This window comes from Aethalodelphis obliquidens, unplaced genomic scaffold (assembly GCF_003676395.1).
Source record: "Aethalodelphis obliquidens isolate GAN/ISIS:26980383/991018 unplaced genomic scaffold, ASM367639v1 scaffold25, whole genome shotgun sequence".
NCBI classification, from domain to species: domain Eukaryota; kingdom Metazoa; phylum Chordata; class Mammalia; order Artiodactyla; family Delphinidae; genus Aethalodelphis; species Aethalodelphis obliquidens.
In genome coordinates this window covers 21399514-21418230 of record NW_020837969.1, presented here as the reverse complement: position 1 = coordinate 21418230, position 18717 = coordinate 21399514, and the positions used below count along the sequence as shown (strand labels likewise).

The window sequence follows — 18717 nt, the reverse complement described above, 5'->3', positions numbered from 1 at the left end:
ACAAATCAGCAGCTGAGCAGCAGCTGCTCCCTTTCATTAGGCATGCACTTGCCAGCTTGCCATCTGGTCCATCCACAAGCTCCTATCACCTGCCTGGACCCGGGGCCGGAGGATCTGAGTTGCCACCCCTGTGCCTCCCCTGCAGCCCTCTCCCTGTGCTGGCTCTCTGACCCCAGAAAATGCTGGACCCAAAGTGGGGCAGAGACTGGAGAGAAGAGTTAGGTAGGAGGAAAACAGGATGGATGCTTCCAAAGCCAGCATCTTTATCGGCCCCAATTCAAGAAATTGTGAATTGAGTTAGGTCCTGATGCAGGATAAAAGGGGGAAAAAGCCTAAGTACAAACAAAAATGAAAACAAACAAAAAATAGGAAGGGCAGCGTTGTGTGTGAGTCTGGCAGGGGTGAAGAGGCTCAGGAAGATAGTGGAGAAGCAGGTAAGAAAGATGAGTGACTGGAAACTTAAGAGGCACAAGGGTCAGCTAGTCAGGAGAAAAAGACAAGGGCAGCCATGGAGTGACTATTACAGTGACTATTAATGACTATTACAAACAAACTTTTTTCCCAGTGGATTAGAGTCTCCACAAAGTATAATTCCAGGCTGTTGAAGAGTTGCTGAGGAATTCTTACCTAAAGGCAAACAGGGCCCTTTTCCTTTTATTCCGCTCCAGATGACATCCTTTCTAGCAACAGTGGGGACAGTGCTAGAATTGGGATTGGGACCTGAAGGATAGCAGATGGGACTTAAGGCCCATAGGATGGCTGATGCTTTGCATTTTGGTGTTTCCTTCCACTGAGTGTGCCCTGCAGTTGACAGAGAGTGACTGAGAGGCCCAGGAATGGCCCTGACCAGGTCACATGGGGCTCCGAGGGGTAACTAAGGGTGCTTGCCCTCCTCCCTCCCCTACTCTGCACTGATCTTCAGAAATAGCTGAAGGGTGAAGGGTGACAAGGAGCAGAACAGAGAATCATTTTGTCCCGGAAGGCAGCTTCTGGGACTCCCCGTTTCCCCCAAATGGGCCTGTAATTGTTGGAAAGCAGAAAATCTGAGAAAGGGAATTTTGCCACATAAGACCTGCCTCGAGAAATGCGGGGAAAAAAGGGAAGAATTTTGCTTTCTGGGGGAGAACAAAGCAGCTTCATACGGAAAAGATGTAACATACTGAACAAGAACCTGGCCGAAGAACCCGCCCCACCTGTCCTACAGCAGAGGCCCCGGGAAGCAGAAGGCATCCCCAGGCCTCAGGTTCCCTGGGCTGAGGACCATCCCTCAGCCTAGGATGTAAGTTCCTCATCTGTGGGCGGCTGATCTTAGACGCACAGAGGTTAAAGGGGAGATGATGGAAATTCCTCTTCTCCTACTGGACCTTGGACTACCTCTGCTTATTCGGCTCTCAGTACACGCCTTTCTGGAAATGTTATAATAGATTTTTCCATTTAGGTCTTGCATAGCTCTAGCTAGCACATTACTAAGCATTTTATCTTTTGTTTCTGTTGAAAATAGGAGTTTTTCATTGAAATGCTTAATGGTTATTATCAGTGAATATAATGTTATCTACATTTATATGGAAGTCTTGAATCTATGTATCTTGTGGAACTTTCGTATTAAATACAGGAGTCTATTTGTAGATATGTTATTTAGGGTTTTTGCACCTTTGTTTATATGTGAGATTTGCATACCATTTCCTCATACTTTCTTTGCCTAGTTTTGCCATCAGAATTATGCCAAAATCATAAAATGAATTGGGAGGTATTGCATACTTTTCTAAGCTCTGGAACAGTTTATACAATGTTGGAGGTATCTTTTCTTGAAAGCTTAGTAGACTGTACTTGTCAAAATTCCAAACCTAGTGGCATTTATTAGGAATAGATCTTTGACTGCCCTTTTCAGGTTGTGTGTGTGTGTGTGTGTGGTGGGGAGGGTGATTTTCTCATGTCAGGTGTATTTCTTAAGCCAAATTTTGATTAATTTTATCTTCATAGAAAATCATCTCTTTCACTTATATTTTCTATGATATTTAAAACAAAGTCATAAAAAGTATTCTTTTACAGTTTTAGAAATCCATGTCCTGAGTTCTGTTCTTTCTCAATCCTAATTTTGCTTGTGTTTGTTTCCACCGTAGTTGTTGATCAGATTTGCCAAAGATTTGTCTATTTTGTAAAGTGGTTTTTTTAATTAATAAATTCCACTACTTTTTCATCTTTTTATAACATTTTGCTTAATTAGTTGTGTTTTTTTTTTTTACTCTCAGGGTTTACATTATCTTTCTAACTCTTGAGTACAACCTTAGTTTATTTTTAATCTTTCCTATAGAATTAGATTTTATTCCTATGCATCCTTACTTAGTATTTCTGTTTTGAGCGGGGCACACCAACTTCCCATTCAAAGGGATCACATTGGAGTGAGTCCGAAGACTCTTGCGTCTTGCCAAAAAAGGCTCTCTTCCTCTTGGGGTTGTTGAACTGAGAATATATATGCCAGGCCCTGCAGTTGACCATTATTTTGCAGTCATATGGGGAGAGTTTACCTGAGAATAAAGGCAACACTGAGGAAACAGGAATTGACGATTTTTTTTTCAGCACCTGGATCTAACCATGCCTGAAATCTATCCTGGACTTTTTAATTACATAAACCAATACGTTTTTCCATTTGCTTAAGCCAGTTTGGTTAGGTTTCAGGCCTTCATAAATTAAGGAATCCAACACTGTCTTCCAATAAAAGCACTGAATTCTATATATTTTCCTCTGAGCACTGCCTGTATGCTTCAGGTTTTGATATATTTTTCTTATAGTAGTTCATTTCTGAATAGCTAGCAATTTCTATTTAAATTTTTCCTTTAACTTGAAAGGATTTAGAGTTTTTAAAATCCAGTTGGATTGTTTTTAGATTTGTTTTTTCTTTCTATTTCATGTTGATCGTATTGCATTGTGATCGATGAGTGTGGTCTGTCTAATGTTTGCTTGATTAGGAATTTCAGAATTTGTGAAGATTTTCTTTGTGTTAATACATGGACAGTTTTAGGAATGTTCCATGTATGTTTTAAAAGTATGTGTATGTATTTTATATCTACACACATAAAATTTGGAGGTTTTTATTGTAAATATTTTTAAACCAGTCATGTATGCATACTGAATTAAGTATATTATGTCATTTGAATCCCATGTATCTGTATCTATCTGACCATTTTATTGGGAAATATTTTAAAATCTCCCTTTAGCGTTGTGAATATTATTTTTCTTTGTACTTATCCCAGTTCTTGCTTTATGTAACTCAGGCAATTTGTTGGCTACATTAGGATTTATGTTATAATTTCCTGGATAACTGCACCTCTTCAAAATATGACATATACCCTCTTTCTTTTGATTTTTTTTTTTTTTGCTTCAAATTCTGTTTTGTCTAATATAATGTTATCACACTTAAGGATTTTTTGTTACCATCTGTTTTGTAAATCTTTTTCAAAGATTTTTTTTTCCCCATAGATGTGTTTCTGTGTCATGTTTGTATCTCTTGTAAGCAGCATATAGTTTGAATTATCTTGGTTTTGTTTTTTACCCATTCTGAGAGTATTTAGCAGGTGAATTATTTTATGGTAATTGCTGATATAGTTAATTTCTGAGAGTAGAAATAAAATCTAACCAATTGGTATTATAGTTCCACCCAGGGGAATATTCCTGTACTGTTTTTAGACGATTTTCCTTCCTTTCTTCTTTCTATTCTCTTCCTTAAGATAGATGTTATAATGTTTGGAGGTGCTCTCTAAGCCTTTTAATTCCATTTTCTCATTTTCATCTTTTTGTTCTCTTGAACTGTCTTCTCAATTTCTTAGCTCCGCTCTCTACAATGTTGCTTTTAAGCTTTGTCTCACCATCCATCTATTGAAATGGTTCTTTCAATAATGGTGATTTTTATCTTCAGTTTCCCTGATGATTGTTCATATAACCTGATTTTGTCTTACAGATGTGTAATCTCTGTTATTTCCTCTGAAGATATTATCATAACAACATTTCTTTTAATGCCTGCACCTCTTTCTTCTCTCAACTCGTTTTCATTGATTTCAGTTCTTTTGTTTATAAGTTTTAGTGTCTCTCTCATGTTGCTTATTTATCTAACATGTTAGGTAACTCTGGTGTGGACTCACATTTGCATTTGAGACCCTCTCTTGCCTGTTTGTGAATACTGTGCTTCTTTAACAAGGCTTGTCTCCAGTGATGTAGGGGAAAGCAGAGTGTACTCTCAACGTGCTGTGTTCATTAATAAATGGTCTTCTGGGCCTGGCATCCCATGTTTCCCCAGCTATATATGAGCTGCTTCCTGGGGCCAGAGTGCCCATGTTCATGGCTCCTACATGGGACTGAAGGAAGCAGTCCCACCTGCCACGTTGTAGTATCCCAACCTCTCATTCTATTGTTCCCTGCATCCCCTGGGAGCTGGGACCACCCCAGATCTACACCCGCCAGGGACAACAGACTTCTTCTCTGTCCTTGGACTACATTTATTTTAGCCCAAGTTTACTATGACTATCAAAAATTTTAATACTGATATTAATATTTCATATTCTGCTGGATCAGAATCCTTCACAACCTCCTACTCATTCCCGGAGTCATTTAATAGAACTGAGTGCTTTCATAACCTAAGTTTCAGAGAGTCTCAACTTTTTATTGCATCCATTAAAATATTTACACCTTGAATTTGCCTAAGGCTGTCTCCTTAAAAAGCAAAAACAGGGCTTCCCTGGTGGCGCAGTGGTTGAGAGTCTGCCTGCCGTTGCAGGGGACATGGGTTCGTGCCCCGGTCCGGGAAGATCCCATGTGCCACGCAGCAGCTGGGCCCGTGAGCCATGGCCGCTGAGCCTGCGTGTCCGGAGCCTGTGCTCCGCAACGGGAGAGGCCACGACAGTGAGAGGCCCGCGTACCAAAAAAAAAAAAAAATTTCCAATTTAGAATGAGATGTTTCTCAGAATTATACTGGACATTTCAATGTGTTCTACAGGGTTTATAATTAATAGTCAAAGCAGCACCTGCTCTAAATCTTAACTGCTTTCTTCCCCATGAAAACTCCATGTTGGAGATGTTGGTGGATTGATTTGTACCACATAAGACGGTTGCAGACATAGCTTGGCAAACACCATACAGAAAGCTGAACATGCTATTGAAATTTTTCCCAAGGAAAAGCTCAATTATAACTGCAGGCATTCAAGTCAAGTACCTGCTAATGAACATGATGGTGATAGTACTATTATTTACCACTTGATGTCACACAGATGTCTGGACATCCAAAGACACTGAAGAGGTGGCATAATTTATCTGATAACAATAGAAACATTCTAGAGTCCAGTAACTCAGTTTAGCATAAACTGTCTTTTACATTCAACCTTGCTGTTCTTTTTATTTAAGTGTGTCCCTCTCAGTAAAGGATCCCTAGGTTGTGAGTCCACCTGTTCTAGTCACATCTGTCCCTATGGGTACATAGCTCACCTTCCCTGGACCTCGGCTTTCTCGTCCCACAAAAAGGCTGCAGAGTCAGGCAAGGCAAAGCACAGCTGCTAACCACAAGTGGAGCTGGCACCAGCTCTAAGACTCGAATAATTTACTTCAAAAAGTGTGCATGGAAATACCACTTTTGTAAATTAAACTGTTTCTAAAATAATTTTTATTATTTTTCCTTCTAAACAAGAAATATGTGTTTATTTCAGAAAAAAATATAAAAAAGACAGAGAAACAAAGGAAGAACATTTCTTGCACTGTTTAATCAATTGCATTTTAAATGTCCTAGGGGAACATAAAAGCTTTAAAAGCACACAGATAAATTCTGTGTAATGTGGATGCTTGATTTATTAGCTTGATTTTTCATGTAATAAGTTTACTCTGAAACAGGATTCAGGGGTATTTCTTGATATATACTCACCCATCCATGCAATCAGCATTTCTAGAGTTCTTCTGCTTTAGGACCATGACTTATCCCTGCTGCTGTGTGCGCTACATCTAGAGTTAGTGCCGCTCTTTCTGTGCGTAACAACAACTGTTGTTTTTGGGGGTTTTTGTGGTGGTGGGGAGGGGGCGGGGGGAGTTGTTTTCCTCCCTTCCTTCCTCCCTCCCTCCCTTCCTTCCTTCCTTCCTTCCTTCCTTTTTTTTTAGCAAACCGAACTCAACAACACATTAAAAGGATCATACACCATGATCAGGTGGGATTTATTCCAAGGATGCAAGGATCTTTCAATATCCACAGATCAATCAATGTGATACACCACATAACAAACTGCAATTGTTTTTGTTTCAACTTCGCACTGTGGGGCAGGAGGCCTCCTGTCCTGTGATTGACTCACCATCCACTCGGATGATGGACGCTCTCATAGTCAGGTGCAGACCATGAGATACCCGTCCAATACCAAACTGAGCTTTCCTGCCATCGTGCTATAAATCCATTCTCCAAAAGAAATACTTTAAAAACGTGGTTTACTTTTGGAGGTAACTTTATCACTTTCTCCCCCACCCCGTCACTTGGGTGGGGTACAGTAGCTCCCGTGGAGGGGCTGAAAGCATACCTCAGCAGAAAGGGTCACTCTGACCATGTATCTCATTAAACCCTTAACAGCTTGCTATAAAACTGAAAAGTGCAGAGGCCACTTCCCATCTCATGTCTTATTATAACTGTTGTTCTGACATTCCCTATCTGGAGCCCATTATTAGCATGCCCTGAAGGAACTATCTTCACAAAGGAAGCCAGGCTTATTAATTCAGTCACAGTCTTGTGGAATCCCAATTCAGCTTCTCCTGTTAATGAAACACGCATAGTACTTGACAGTCGCTGTTGAAATTCGCTGTCATATCTATGGTTTACCAGAGCCTTCCCTTCTGAGATTTCTAACAAAGTGACAGGGATTTCCCAGCAGTCTAGTACTTTATTTTTCTGGGTTTATTTGAGATGTCAGTAAATGCAAGATATGAGGGGAAAATGTGTGTTTTTACAAAGAACGTTTATTTGATGCTTCAAAAATGTCTTGCATAAAAAGATAGTTATTCATGCATTGTCTTCTTATTATTCTTAAGCATATCATTTCAATATATATTGATTAGCACAAACAAATGAATAATACTCAAGCACAAACAGCCCTCACAAGTTATGGAATAGATTCACAGTGTATACGTAGGCACATAAATCACAAAAATATATATATGTTTTATGTAATTATTTTGGGTCTGCACATAGATACATTTTGGAAGCTATTTTATTTGCTTTGTCTTTATTCACAAAATATATATGGAGGAAAAGATGTTATCTGTGTTTATAATTTCCAACAAATTTTAGACAATTTCAGCTCTGGAGTATTAACTTACTGTTGGAAGTAACTTTATAAAACAATAGGAACTCTGTGGCCATTTGAATTTACCTAGAGTGACAGTGTAAGGGCTTAATCAATTACCAATATTTATTAAGAGCCTACCCGGCATTGTGCTCGTAAAATAAGCCACAATATCTAGGCTTTGAGGAGATTATGCTTCTGGAGAGGAAGAGTATGTTTGAGAAAAAGAGGGGAGAGGGGCAGTAAACTGCTTCAGGTGCTGACAAGAGATTGACACCTGAGCCAAGCATGGTGGGGCCATAGAGGTGACTGTGGCTTAGTCTACGCGAAGGTGAGAGAGGGAGCTCAACTCTCATGCTGTGTTCATGGGTGAATCTCCCACTGATCTCACAAGGTGACATTCTGATCCACAATCGTAAGGGCAACACATCCATGGAGCCTATCTAATGGTGACTCTAGGAGTAAAATGAGTGAAGTTGGTTCCAACAGCTACCCTGACTCCCTTCCCATCATTGTGTCTCACCCTAAGAATTGCCAGTTGTGACTGACTCACGTTAACTTATTCCATAACAAAAGTCACAAATAAAATTCACAGTACTTTGTACAGAGCTAAGCTCTGCCTTGTTATCATTCTTGTATTTAAGTGAAAGGAGTGATCTGTTTTCAGTTAGAAATTGGAGGTCGTTTTCCTTCCTTGGGTGGGTTTTTAAAAAATGATGGCAATGGCTTCTATCTGCCGATTAGATGTTTCTCAGCAATTTGTGTTTTTCTTAGCAGTGTGTGGTTCATTGGGTTAGAATAGTGGTTCTCAGCTGCGGATTTTGTCTCCAAAAAAGATACTCGGTAGTTCTGGAGACACTTTTGGTTGTCCTGGGCCGGGGGGGAGACGCTACCAGCGTGAGAGAGGCCAGGGGTGTGGACAAACATCCTGCAGTGCACAATCCTGCCCCCTGTACAGAGAGTTATCCAGCCCAAAATGTTAGTAGTGTCGAAGTGGAGGACTCCTGTGTTGGATGACAATATGATTTTTATAAAGCAGTGCCTAGAGGGGAAAATTGGAATGATGGTCTGCGTGGAAGGAGTGAATATTTTTTCAGAAGTTCATCTCTTGGTTGAGAAAGCTTAAGGGCATGTTCACTTCTAGACGCCTCTAGCAAAATCTATGAAAGGAGGCAGCAGTAGCTCTCTGACCTGTCTGAAATGGGAGTCACTGAATGTCTGCACTGTGGGTAATTTCTTCCCCCTTCTAATCCGTTCACCATCTACACACTCACGCACCCTCCCTTCTCTCCCAACACAGTGTATCTTCTACTCTTCATTGTATTTCTCCCATCCCAAGTTGCATATCAGTTCTTAAATGCTGTTTTATATCACCAAGAAATCCCACCCACAAGATATGCAACCCGAGAGTCTGCAACCTAATTTCAGACAGCTGAATACTTCTTTAAATTAAAAAATGTTGATGGCAGGAGCTGATAACAGCTATGCACCTTTTTTTTTTTCTGGCATTCACAGATAGACATGTATTTCAAAAGGCTGCCTCTTCTTTCCAGGATACCATTAGAGGAAAAATAAAGCAATTTACCCTTTGAAGTCTTTTTATTCCAAAAAAGGCGGGGGCAGGGGGTGGTGGTGGTGAGAGTGAGAGATAGAATGAAAAAAGGAACTTTCCTCAAAGGAAATATTCTAGACAGATGACTTGATTCAGAGCTCTTACATGCACTTAGCTTTTTAACAGTCTGAATAACTCAGCAAATCTGAAACAAAGAAGGTTTTAAAAAAAGCATCCCGTGGCTGGGACTGTGGGTAATGAAATTTGCTTTGAACAATATGATCACTGTGTGTGAGTGTTTCGGATGATGACCAGAACATACACACAAAAATCTTTGTTCTGTTGGTGCTGTTCTAATTTTAGAACCAGATTAGACCTTGTGCTCTTGCCACTGTGGAATTTTGCTTCCCATGGAAATAGCCACTCCTTCCTTAGAAGTGGGCAGAAGACACTATTTCAAACAGTTAGAGAAGTCCTGAGGCGGAAGTGGCAAAGGTGTGGCATGTGCCTGGCACAACTGCTGGTCCCCACTTCCTCTTCCTTTCCCATGGCCAACACGTGAAAGGAGTAACAAAGGCCTCCTTCTGATTGAGCCCAAACAAGGTCCCTGAATCCTCATGCAGAATTCCTTTCTGTCTGAGCCCCTGGAGGGGTCTCGCTGTAGAGCAGATCTCCTGGTCAGAGGTTTTACAGTTTTTCCTCTTTTCACCCGTACCACACAGCCCAACACACTGCTGTCTATGAAATGCAACCAACAAAACCCACTACTCTCACTGGACTGAAAGTACCTGTAACTCCTGAATGATCATCAAGTGAGTTACTATCCCTCTAGCTAATATTCCCATATTATTATTAATATAAATGCTAAATTACATTATTATTAATAATGAAGTCCTCAGAAAGAGTACCTGGCACAGTAGTGCTCGTTAAGTGTTAGATATTATTGTTATTAATGTTATTATTATTATTAGACCATCAAAGTCCCCAAAGAGTGTTGATTTGTAAAAAGAGGGTTTTGCTAGTATCACTGTTGAAGATATGATTCATGATATAACTGAGCTCAGCTCCTTGATGTGGCTAATTTTGAGCGTCATTTGGGCTAATTTTGGTTCTTGGTACTGGATTTCATGATGGCACACAGACCATTCTGAGGAAACAGGCTGCTCGCTTTCTGTTCAGGGAATACTTGACAGGTCCTTGCAAATCTTTTCCTGTCTAACATTCTCTTCTGATCCATGGAGCTGTCCAAGCTCAGTTTCTGTACCGTGACCCTCTTCACATTCAGGGGAAAGAACAGTAAAAGCTGGGAGACACCTAACTCTTACTTTTACCTCCACACAATACACTTCAATTTTTCTTTCCATTTATTTATTTATTTATTATTATTATTTTTTTGCGGTACGTGGGCCTCTCACTGTTGTGGCCTCTCCCATTGTGGAGCACAGGCTCCAGACGCACAGGCTCAGCGGCCATGGCTCACGGCCCCAGCCCACGGCATGTGGGATCTTCCCGGACCAGGGCACGAACCCGTGTCCCCTGCATCGGCAGGCGGACCCTCAACCACTGCGCCACCAGGGAGACCCTCCATTTAGTTTTAAATGTCTTCTGTGTTACCATTATGTAATCATTCGAGCTATTGGGAAGGTAACTGTGTTCATGACTTGAACAATTATATCTAAAATCTCTCTGGCATTTTCAAATACTTGTAAACCATAGCCGAAGATCTCCCTCCAAGGTGTCACTTCATTTGCACGCCTCTGAATGCCTTCACGCTCTCAGTGTGGTCACCCTGGCTCCCGTAAACATGGCTGTTGATAAATCCCTAGGAGCACAGGTCTGTGAGAGGAGGTCTGCCTTGTAGAGTGCTCATCTGGATTATTTGCGACAAGTTTTCACAACTGGGGCAGGTGTCTATGTGGGCGGCTATGCACAGATAATGGGTTTGGGGATGCCCAAAAGGCTTATTTGGCTTATTAATGACTGATGCTCTGCAAAAGGAAAGCTTAAAACAGTTCAAACGCAAATGATGCTGGTAGTGTTGATGTGTGAAGCCACCCTAGTCACTCACCTCCATGTGATGAGTTCGTCCGGTACTTTCCTGAGAACACATTTGGATGCGGAACATGGAGGAGAAGGATGAAGGCAGAGCTCAGCTAGGGTAAGGGGATGCCAGTTAGATGGGTATTTGCCCCCTGCAGTAATAGTCCTAGAACCAACCCTGCTCACAGGGAGAAGGGTAACAGTTGCTGTTTCCATCTCAGAAATGGGTTAGAGTGATTAAATGATATTCTCAAGGCTATAAAATGCAGTCATAGAATGGCCCAAAGTTTTAAAATCAAAACTCTTGATTCTTTTGTCCACTATACATACTAAGAAGAGGAATAAATGGCAGCATCTGTTTTCATTAAATTTCAAATTTCACTCAGTTTTACTAAATTTAAATTCAAGTTTCTTTTAGTTTGCAAAACTGGAAGAGACTTTGATAGGCCATATTACCCATTCACCTGCCTCTGAAAATAATAGCTAACACGTATAAGCACTTGCCATGGCCTGAGGATTATTCTACATGCATCGTGAATACTAACATATTTAATCCTCACAGCTGCCCCATGGGATAGGTACGATTAACTGTCTCCATTTTATGGATGAGGAAACAGAGGCACACACTGTAAATAAATATTTATTAAGGAACTACTAGGGACAGTGAAGAAGACAGAGAATGTCCCTCTTCTTTCGTGGAATTGATATTTTACTGGGCAAAATAGAGTACAAAGAAATAAACAAGAAAAGGAACAGATGATACATGTTATGCCTGAGAATTTTTGTAAAGGTGACTTCATAAAGAATAATAGAGGGGTTATCCATCAGTCCAATTAGAAGGTCAGAGGAGGTAACATAAAATCAAAAGGCAGCCCGCCATCAAAGGTTAGCTGGAAGAACATTCCAGGCAGAAAGACCAGGCAGTACAAAGGCCCTAAGGCTGCACAAGCATGGTGGTGTTTAAAAACCAGAAAGATGGCTGTTATGACTGGAGTTTGGGGGGCAAAGGAGATGAGGCTCAAGATGAAAGCAGAACAAGAGAAACAGAGGCAGAGGACCATTCAAGACAGACTTGGAAATCCAGGGCAGGATGCTTGACTTTTATTCCAAGTGTGTAAGAAAAGCATTAGGAGGGTTCACCACAGGGAAGTGGCGTGATCTGGCCGAAGATTTAAAACAACATATGCAATATAGTGTTATCAACTATAGTCACCATGTTTTACTCTTGATCCTCAGAACTTATTCATCTTATAGCTGAAAGTTTGTACCTGTTTGCCAATCTCTGTTTCCCTCACCCACCAGCCACTTTTCTACTTTGTTTCTATGAGTTTGACTTTTTTAAAATATTCTACATGTAAGTGAGATCATTTTTGTCTTTCTCTGGCTTATTTCACTTAGCATAATGCCCTCAAGGTCCATCCATGTTTTTGCAAATGGCAGGATTTCCTTCTTCCTCATAGCCGAATAATATACCATTGTATATGCTGATATATGCCACATCTTTATCAGTTCATCTGTTGATGGACACTTAGGTTGTTTCTGTGTCTTGGCTATTTGTGAATAATACTGCAATGAATATGAGAGTGCAGATATTTCTTCAATATTGTGATTTTGTTTCTTTTGGATAAATACCCAGAAGTAAGATTGCTGGATCATATGGTAGTTCTACTTTTAATTTTTTTGAGGAAACTACATGCTGTTTTCCATAGTGACTGCATCAATTTACATTCCCACAAGACAATGTACTTTATTGTCTCAGAACATTTGCCTTTAGTAACCACTTCCTATGACTTATTCTCATATCTTTCCACAGCCATTTGCATCAATTCTTCATCTGGTAGTCCATGGCAATGAGAAAAGGGCCCATGATCCCTCACTCACCTGTTCTGTAAATATATCTTAATAAAACAACACTCTGTTGCTGTGGGACAATGAACGTGGGGCAGGAGTGAACGCAGGCAGACCCATCTGGGAGCTCTTGCTTCAGTCCTGACCAGAGAAGGTGGTGATTTAGTCCAGGGCTGCAGCAGTGAGATGGTGAGAAGGGATCAGATTCAGGATATTTGGGGAGTGCAGCTGACAAGTTTTGCTGCTGGCTGGATGGAGGTAGGGGGCTGGTGAGGGAAAGAGAACAATTTTTAGGCTTGGAACTTGAACAACGGGGGTGTATGGACAGGCTGTTTTCAGAAATGGGAAGACTGAAAGGAAACTAGACTTTTTTGGCATTTGAGTGGGTCGAGGGAGTGGGCGTGGAAATCATCTGCATGCTCTAAGTGGTTAATACTAAGGAACTAAACACAGTTTTGTCATCAAACGTGGGTAGCAGCTTCTTTCATTGACATTATATTTAGATGCATAAAAACAATCACTTTTGCAACAGCCTTCTTGAACATGGCCAAGACTAAAATTGCTTCTTAACTAAGTTAGTAGAATCAGACATTTGTTGGGTTTTCTTTCCTCTGTACAGCCTATGTGCAACAAAGCCCTAAATGAATGTCCTTTCATGATAGCAATGATGATAACTCACAAGCTGACTTTTATCTTCCATACCACATCAGCATAATGGTGCAATTATTGGTTTAATGGTTGTCTCCATCACCAGAATGTACGCTCCTCAGAGGCGGGGGCCTTGCCTGGTACATTGTGGATGCTCAATAAAGATTTGTTAAATGAATAAAAGCTTAAAGAATCTTTGAAAGAGGTATTCTGGTTTTGACTATTAAAAAAGGCAGCAACATGGATGGACCTAGAGATTATCATACTAAGTGAAGTAAGTCAGACAGAGAAAGATATATATCATATGATATCACTTATATGTGGAATCTAAAAAAATGATACAAATGAACTTATCTACAAAGCAGAAATAGACTTATAGACATAGAAAACAAAATGATTACCAAGGGAGGATGGGGTAGAAGGATAAGTTAGGAGTTTGGGATTAAAATACTACTATATATAAAATAGATAACCAGCAAGGACCTACTGTATAGCATAGGAACTATACTCAGTATCTTGTCATAACCTATAATGGAAAATTTTATATATATATATATATATATATATATATATATATATATAGATCTAAATATACATATATATGAATCTATATATATATAAAACTGAATCATTTTGATGTACACCTGAAACTAGCACAACATTGTAAATTAACTATATTTCAATAAAAATTTTAAAAAACCTTTGTAAAAACAAGGTAGCACAGAGAATTCCATCTCCAAGGATATGAAATAGATGTCTCTTCCTTATTCTTCCTGCTCAGTGCAACTAAAACAAGCATAGAAGACTCTGAAGGTGGGGAGAGGAAGGCAGAGAAGCTAGGGGAACCCAGGGCCTAAGTAACAACACAGTGGTGAGTTCTCTCAGTTTTCTTTTGTCCTCATATATCTCTGACTAGGAGCTGAAGAAGCCAGTAACCCAGAAATGCGCAAGAGTGTAGATAAAAGAAACTCAACAAAAGCCTACTCTCTTTAGCCAAAGGACTAGGAAAGGAGAAAACTTGTAAGAGAGAAAACTTGCAAGACAGAAAACTTGCATACAATAACCTCTCTTCTCCAGCCAAATAACTCAGAAAGAGCTGTGGTCCCATCTCTACCGATGCCAATATAGTTGAGTGGAGATTTCCACCCATGCAAGGCTGTCCCAAGGTGCCCCAATACCCCCCTTGGAAGCCAAATAGAGAGCCTGCAGTGAGGTCCCCCTGTGGCATCAGGTGGAGACCACCCGGGGAGCCTGGCCCTTCCTCCTCACCCACAGTAATCAGGCATCTATCCCCTTACTGTGTGGGGTGGTGCCAGGGAAGCCAGGGGGAGATGAGGACTTTCAAGGTCTACCAGCATTAATGAGGCGCATAAAGGGAGCAAGACTCCCACTCTCAGCCAGCGTAACAGGAGCCCCCACCACTCCTGCCGCGGGTGTCCATGGGGGATGAGTGGAGAGTCCGGCCTTCAGACTCCACCTCAATTTCAACAGCCCTACAACCGTCAAGTAAATTGAATTCATAATGTTAAAAAGTTCAAAAAAAGAAATATCAAGGTCACTTGAAGAATTATATCAAATGTTTACAAAATTAACATCAATTCTATGCAAGCTCTTCCAGAAAATAGAAAAGGAATGAACATGTCACGATTCATTGTATGAAGTTAATATTACCCTGATTTCAAAATCAGTACCAAAAAGAAAAAAAATACCTACAGACCAATATCCCTCATAATTATAGATACAGGGCTTCCCTGGTGGCGCATTGGTTAAGAATCCACCTGCCAATGCAGGGGACATGGGTTTGAGCCCTGGTCTGGGAGTATCCCACATGCTGTGGAGCAACTAAGCCCGTGCGCCACAACTACTGAGCCTGCGCTCTAGAGCCCGCAAGCCACAACTACTGAAGCCCGTGTGCCTAGAGCCCGTGCTCCACAACAAGAGAAGCCACCTCAATGAGAAGCCCGTGCACCGCAACAAAGAGTAGCCCCCGCTTGCCGCAACTAGAGAAAAGTCCACACGCAGCAACGAAGACCTAACGCAGCCAAAACATAAATAAGTAAATAAACAAATAAATAAAAAAAATTATAGATACAAGAGTCCTTAACAAAATATTAAGAAAAAACGCAGTACCTTACTTCCTTTTGAAGTCCCCAACACCTACCTCCTCTCCTTAGTCCACAATGACATATATACCTCATCTCGCCTTACTGTTTTTGGAACCCCTCATGCTTGTATGAATTCACCATACATACTGTCAACAAAAATTAATCAATACTCTACGAAATTTTATTCGAACCAAATTTGAAGATTATAACCCAGGAACAGCATCTCAGAAAGCTCTGACAACTGTTCCGTTAGAAGTCAAGGCACAGTTATATATAAATTATTTTAGACAGAGGGCTGTACATTATATGTATTACTGACAGCTTACACAATCCAGATCTAAGCATTGTCATCGCCCCTTATAAGATCAAGGAGGAATGCTATCTTTAAGGAGTTGTCTTGTTGGTGTTAGGAGAGTGTGTTTCTCCTTACGGTTGAGCAGGTATTTCTGCCGATGGGAGAGGTCTGATCTATGCAGATACACAATGCACAGTAGAGGGGAGAGAGGAGGCCAAAGAAAATTTTTTTGTTTCAATTTTTCTTGTCATAAAATATGAATTTTATTTCACAATACATAATAAATTTGATTATCTCCTGCTAATATCTGCCTTATGTCATTTTAATTGCCAGCCAAAAAAAAGAAAAATGAAAAGGGGAAAAAGGGGACTATTCCCCTCTGCCACAATATATGAGTTTCATGGCCTAACATTTAAAGTTACTACTATTAGTAACACTAAAAATATATATCTTGCGGTTTCCCTGGTGGTGCAGTGGTTAGGAATCCTCCTGCCAATGCAGGGGACACGGGTTCGAGCCTGGTCTGGAAAGATCCCACATGCCGCGGAGCAACTAAGCCTGTGCGCCACAACTACTGAGCCTGCACTCTAGAGCCCGAGAGCCACAACTACTGAAGCCCGCGAGCCTAGACCCTGTGCTCCGCAACAAGAGAAGCCACCGCAATGAGAAGACCGTGCACCACAACCAGGAATAGCCCCCGCTCTCCGCAACTAGAAAAACCCATGTGCAGCAACGAAGACCCAATGCAGCCAAAAATAAATAAAAATAATTTATTAAAAAAAGAGGTACAAACTATTAAAAAATATATATCTTAAAGTCTATCATCTTATTATGAATTAATAAATTAACATAATTTTGTACCTTCTGGGTCAGACATTTATCAACTATAATGTCTCACATTAACACATCTGCAATAATAAGCCAAATATAGAATTTTCATTTTTTTGGCTTACAGTGGTATTTAAAATTTGATCATATTAAAATAGAATCTGTACAGATTGTCTTATTTTTATATTTTATTCTTATTTGTATCAATGTAATATTTGCTTATAGTATAAAAATAAAATAATACTGAAAGGTTCATTAAAAAAAGGAAAGAAAAAGAACTCAGAAAAATATGAAAAGAATTATGCAGTATGACCTAGAGGGATTTATTCCAAGGATACAAGGCTGGTTCACTATTTGAAAATCAACCAATATAATATACGTTTCTCCAAAATACAGACATTTCTCCAATAATATACCATATTAACAGGCTAAAGAAGAAAAATTACATTGATTATATTAATCAATGCAAAAGAAGCATTTCACATAATTCAACACCCATTCATGATAAAAACTCTAAGAAAAAAGAACAATACAGGGGAACTGCCTCAACCTGATAAAGATTATCTAACATATACTTAATGGTGAAAGGTTGAATGTTTTCCTCCTAAGATCATGAACAAGGCAAAGATGTCTGATCACCACTCTAATTCAACATAGTGTTGGAAGTTCTAACCAATTAAAAAAGGAAATAAAAGGCATACAGATGGGAAAGGAATACAATTATTCCTGTTTGCAAATAACATAATTGTCTATGTAGAAAATCCCAAGAATCGCCAAAATCTCCTAAAACTAATAAGTGAGTTCTGCAAGGACACAGGATACAAAATGAAGATATACAAATTAATTGTATTTCCATATGCTAGCAATGAACACGTAGACACTGAAATTAGAAATACCATTTGCATTCTCTTAAAAAATAATTAAATACTTACTGCCTTGGCAAACAAATACAGTAGAGAACCCAGAAATAGACCCACAGAGATATGTCTGATTTTTGACACGAGGGAGCAAAAACAGTTCAAATGGCCCTAGAGCTATTGGACATCAATAAACAAAATATAAACCTCAAAGCTGACGCCTTACATAAAAATTAACTCAAAGTGTACCACAGACTTCATGTAAAACATAGAACTATAAAGCTTTTAGGAAAAAAACAGGAGAAAATCTTCTGATTCTAGGGCTAAGTAAAGGATTCTTAGACTTGACAGCAAAAGCATAATCTCTACAAAGAAAAATTGATAAATTGGACTTCATCAAAATTTAAAACTTTGTCCTGTGAAAGTCAAGCCACAAACTGGGAGAAAATATTTGCAAGCCACATATCTGACAAAGGACTAGTGTCTAGACTATATAAACTACTCTTAGGGTTCAACATAAAAAAGAACAACAACAAAAACAATCCAATTAGAAAATGGGCAAAATATGTGAACAGACATTTCTCCAAAGAGAATATACATATAGTAAATAAGCACATGAAAAGATATTCATCAGCACTAGCCATTGAGGAAATGCAAATTAAAACCACAGTGAGATACCACTTCACACCTATTAGAATGGTTAAAATAAAAATAAATAGTGACACTAAAAATACAATTACCATATGACCCAGCAATCCCACTACTGGGCATATACCCAGAGAAAACCATAATTCAAAAAGACACATGCACCCCAATGTTCATTGCAGCACTATTTACAACAGCCAGGTCATAGAAGCACCCTAAATGCCCATCGACAGACAAATGGATAAAGAAGATGTGGTACATATATACAATGGAATATTACTCAGCCATAAAAAGGAACGAAACTGGGTCATTTGTAGAGACATGGATGGACCTAGAGAATGTCATACAGAGTGAAGTAAGTCAGAAAGAGAAAAACAAATATCGTATATTAGCGCATATATGTGGAATCTAGAAAAATGGTACAGATGAACTGGTTTGCAAGGCAGAAATAGAGACACAGATGTAGAGAACAAACGTATGGACACCAAGGGGGGAAGGTGGGGGTGAATTGGGAGATTGGGATTGACATATATACACTAATATGTATAAAATAGATAATAAGAACCTGCTGTATAAGTAATAAATAAATAAAATTAAATTA

General features: G+C 39.6%; 1 long non-coding RNA gene across 1 annotated transcript in view; it reads right to left on the bottom strand.

The window, feature by feature from the left end:
• The window catches only part of LOC113628811 (uncharacterized), a 169887-nt gene that overhangs the window by 77932 nt on the left and 73238 nt on the right, over nt 1-18717 (bottom strand). The window lies entirely within an intron of this gene.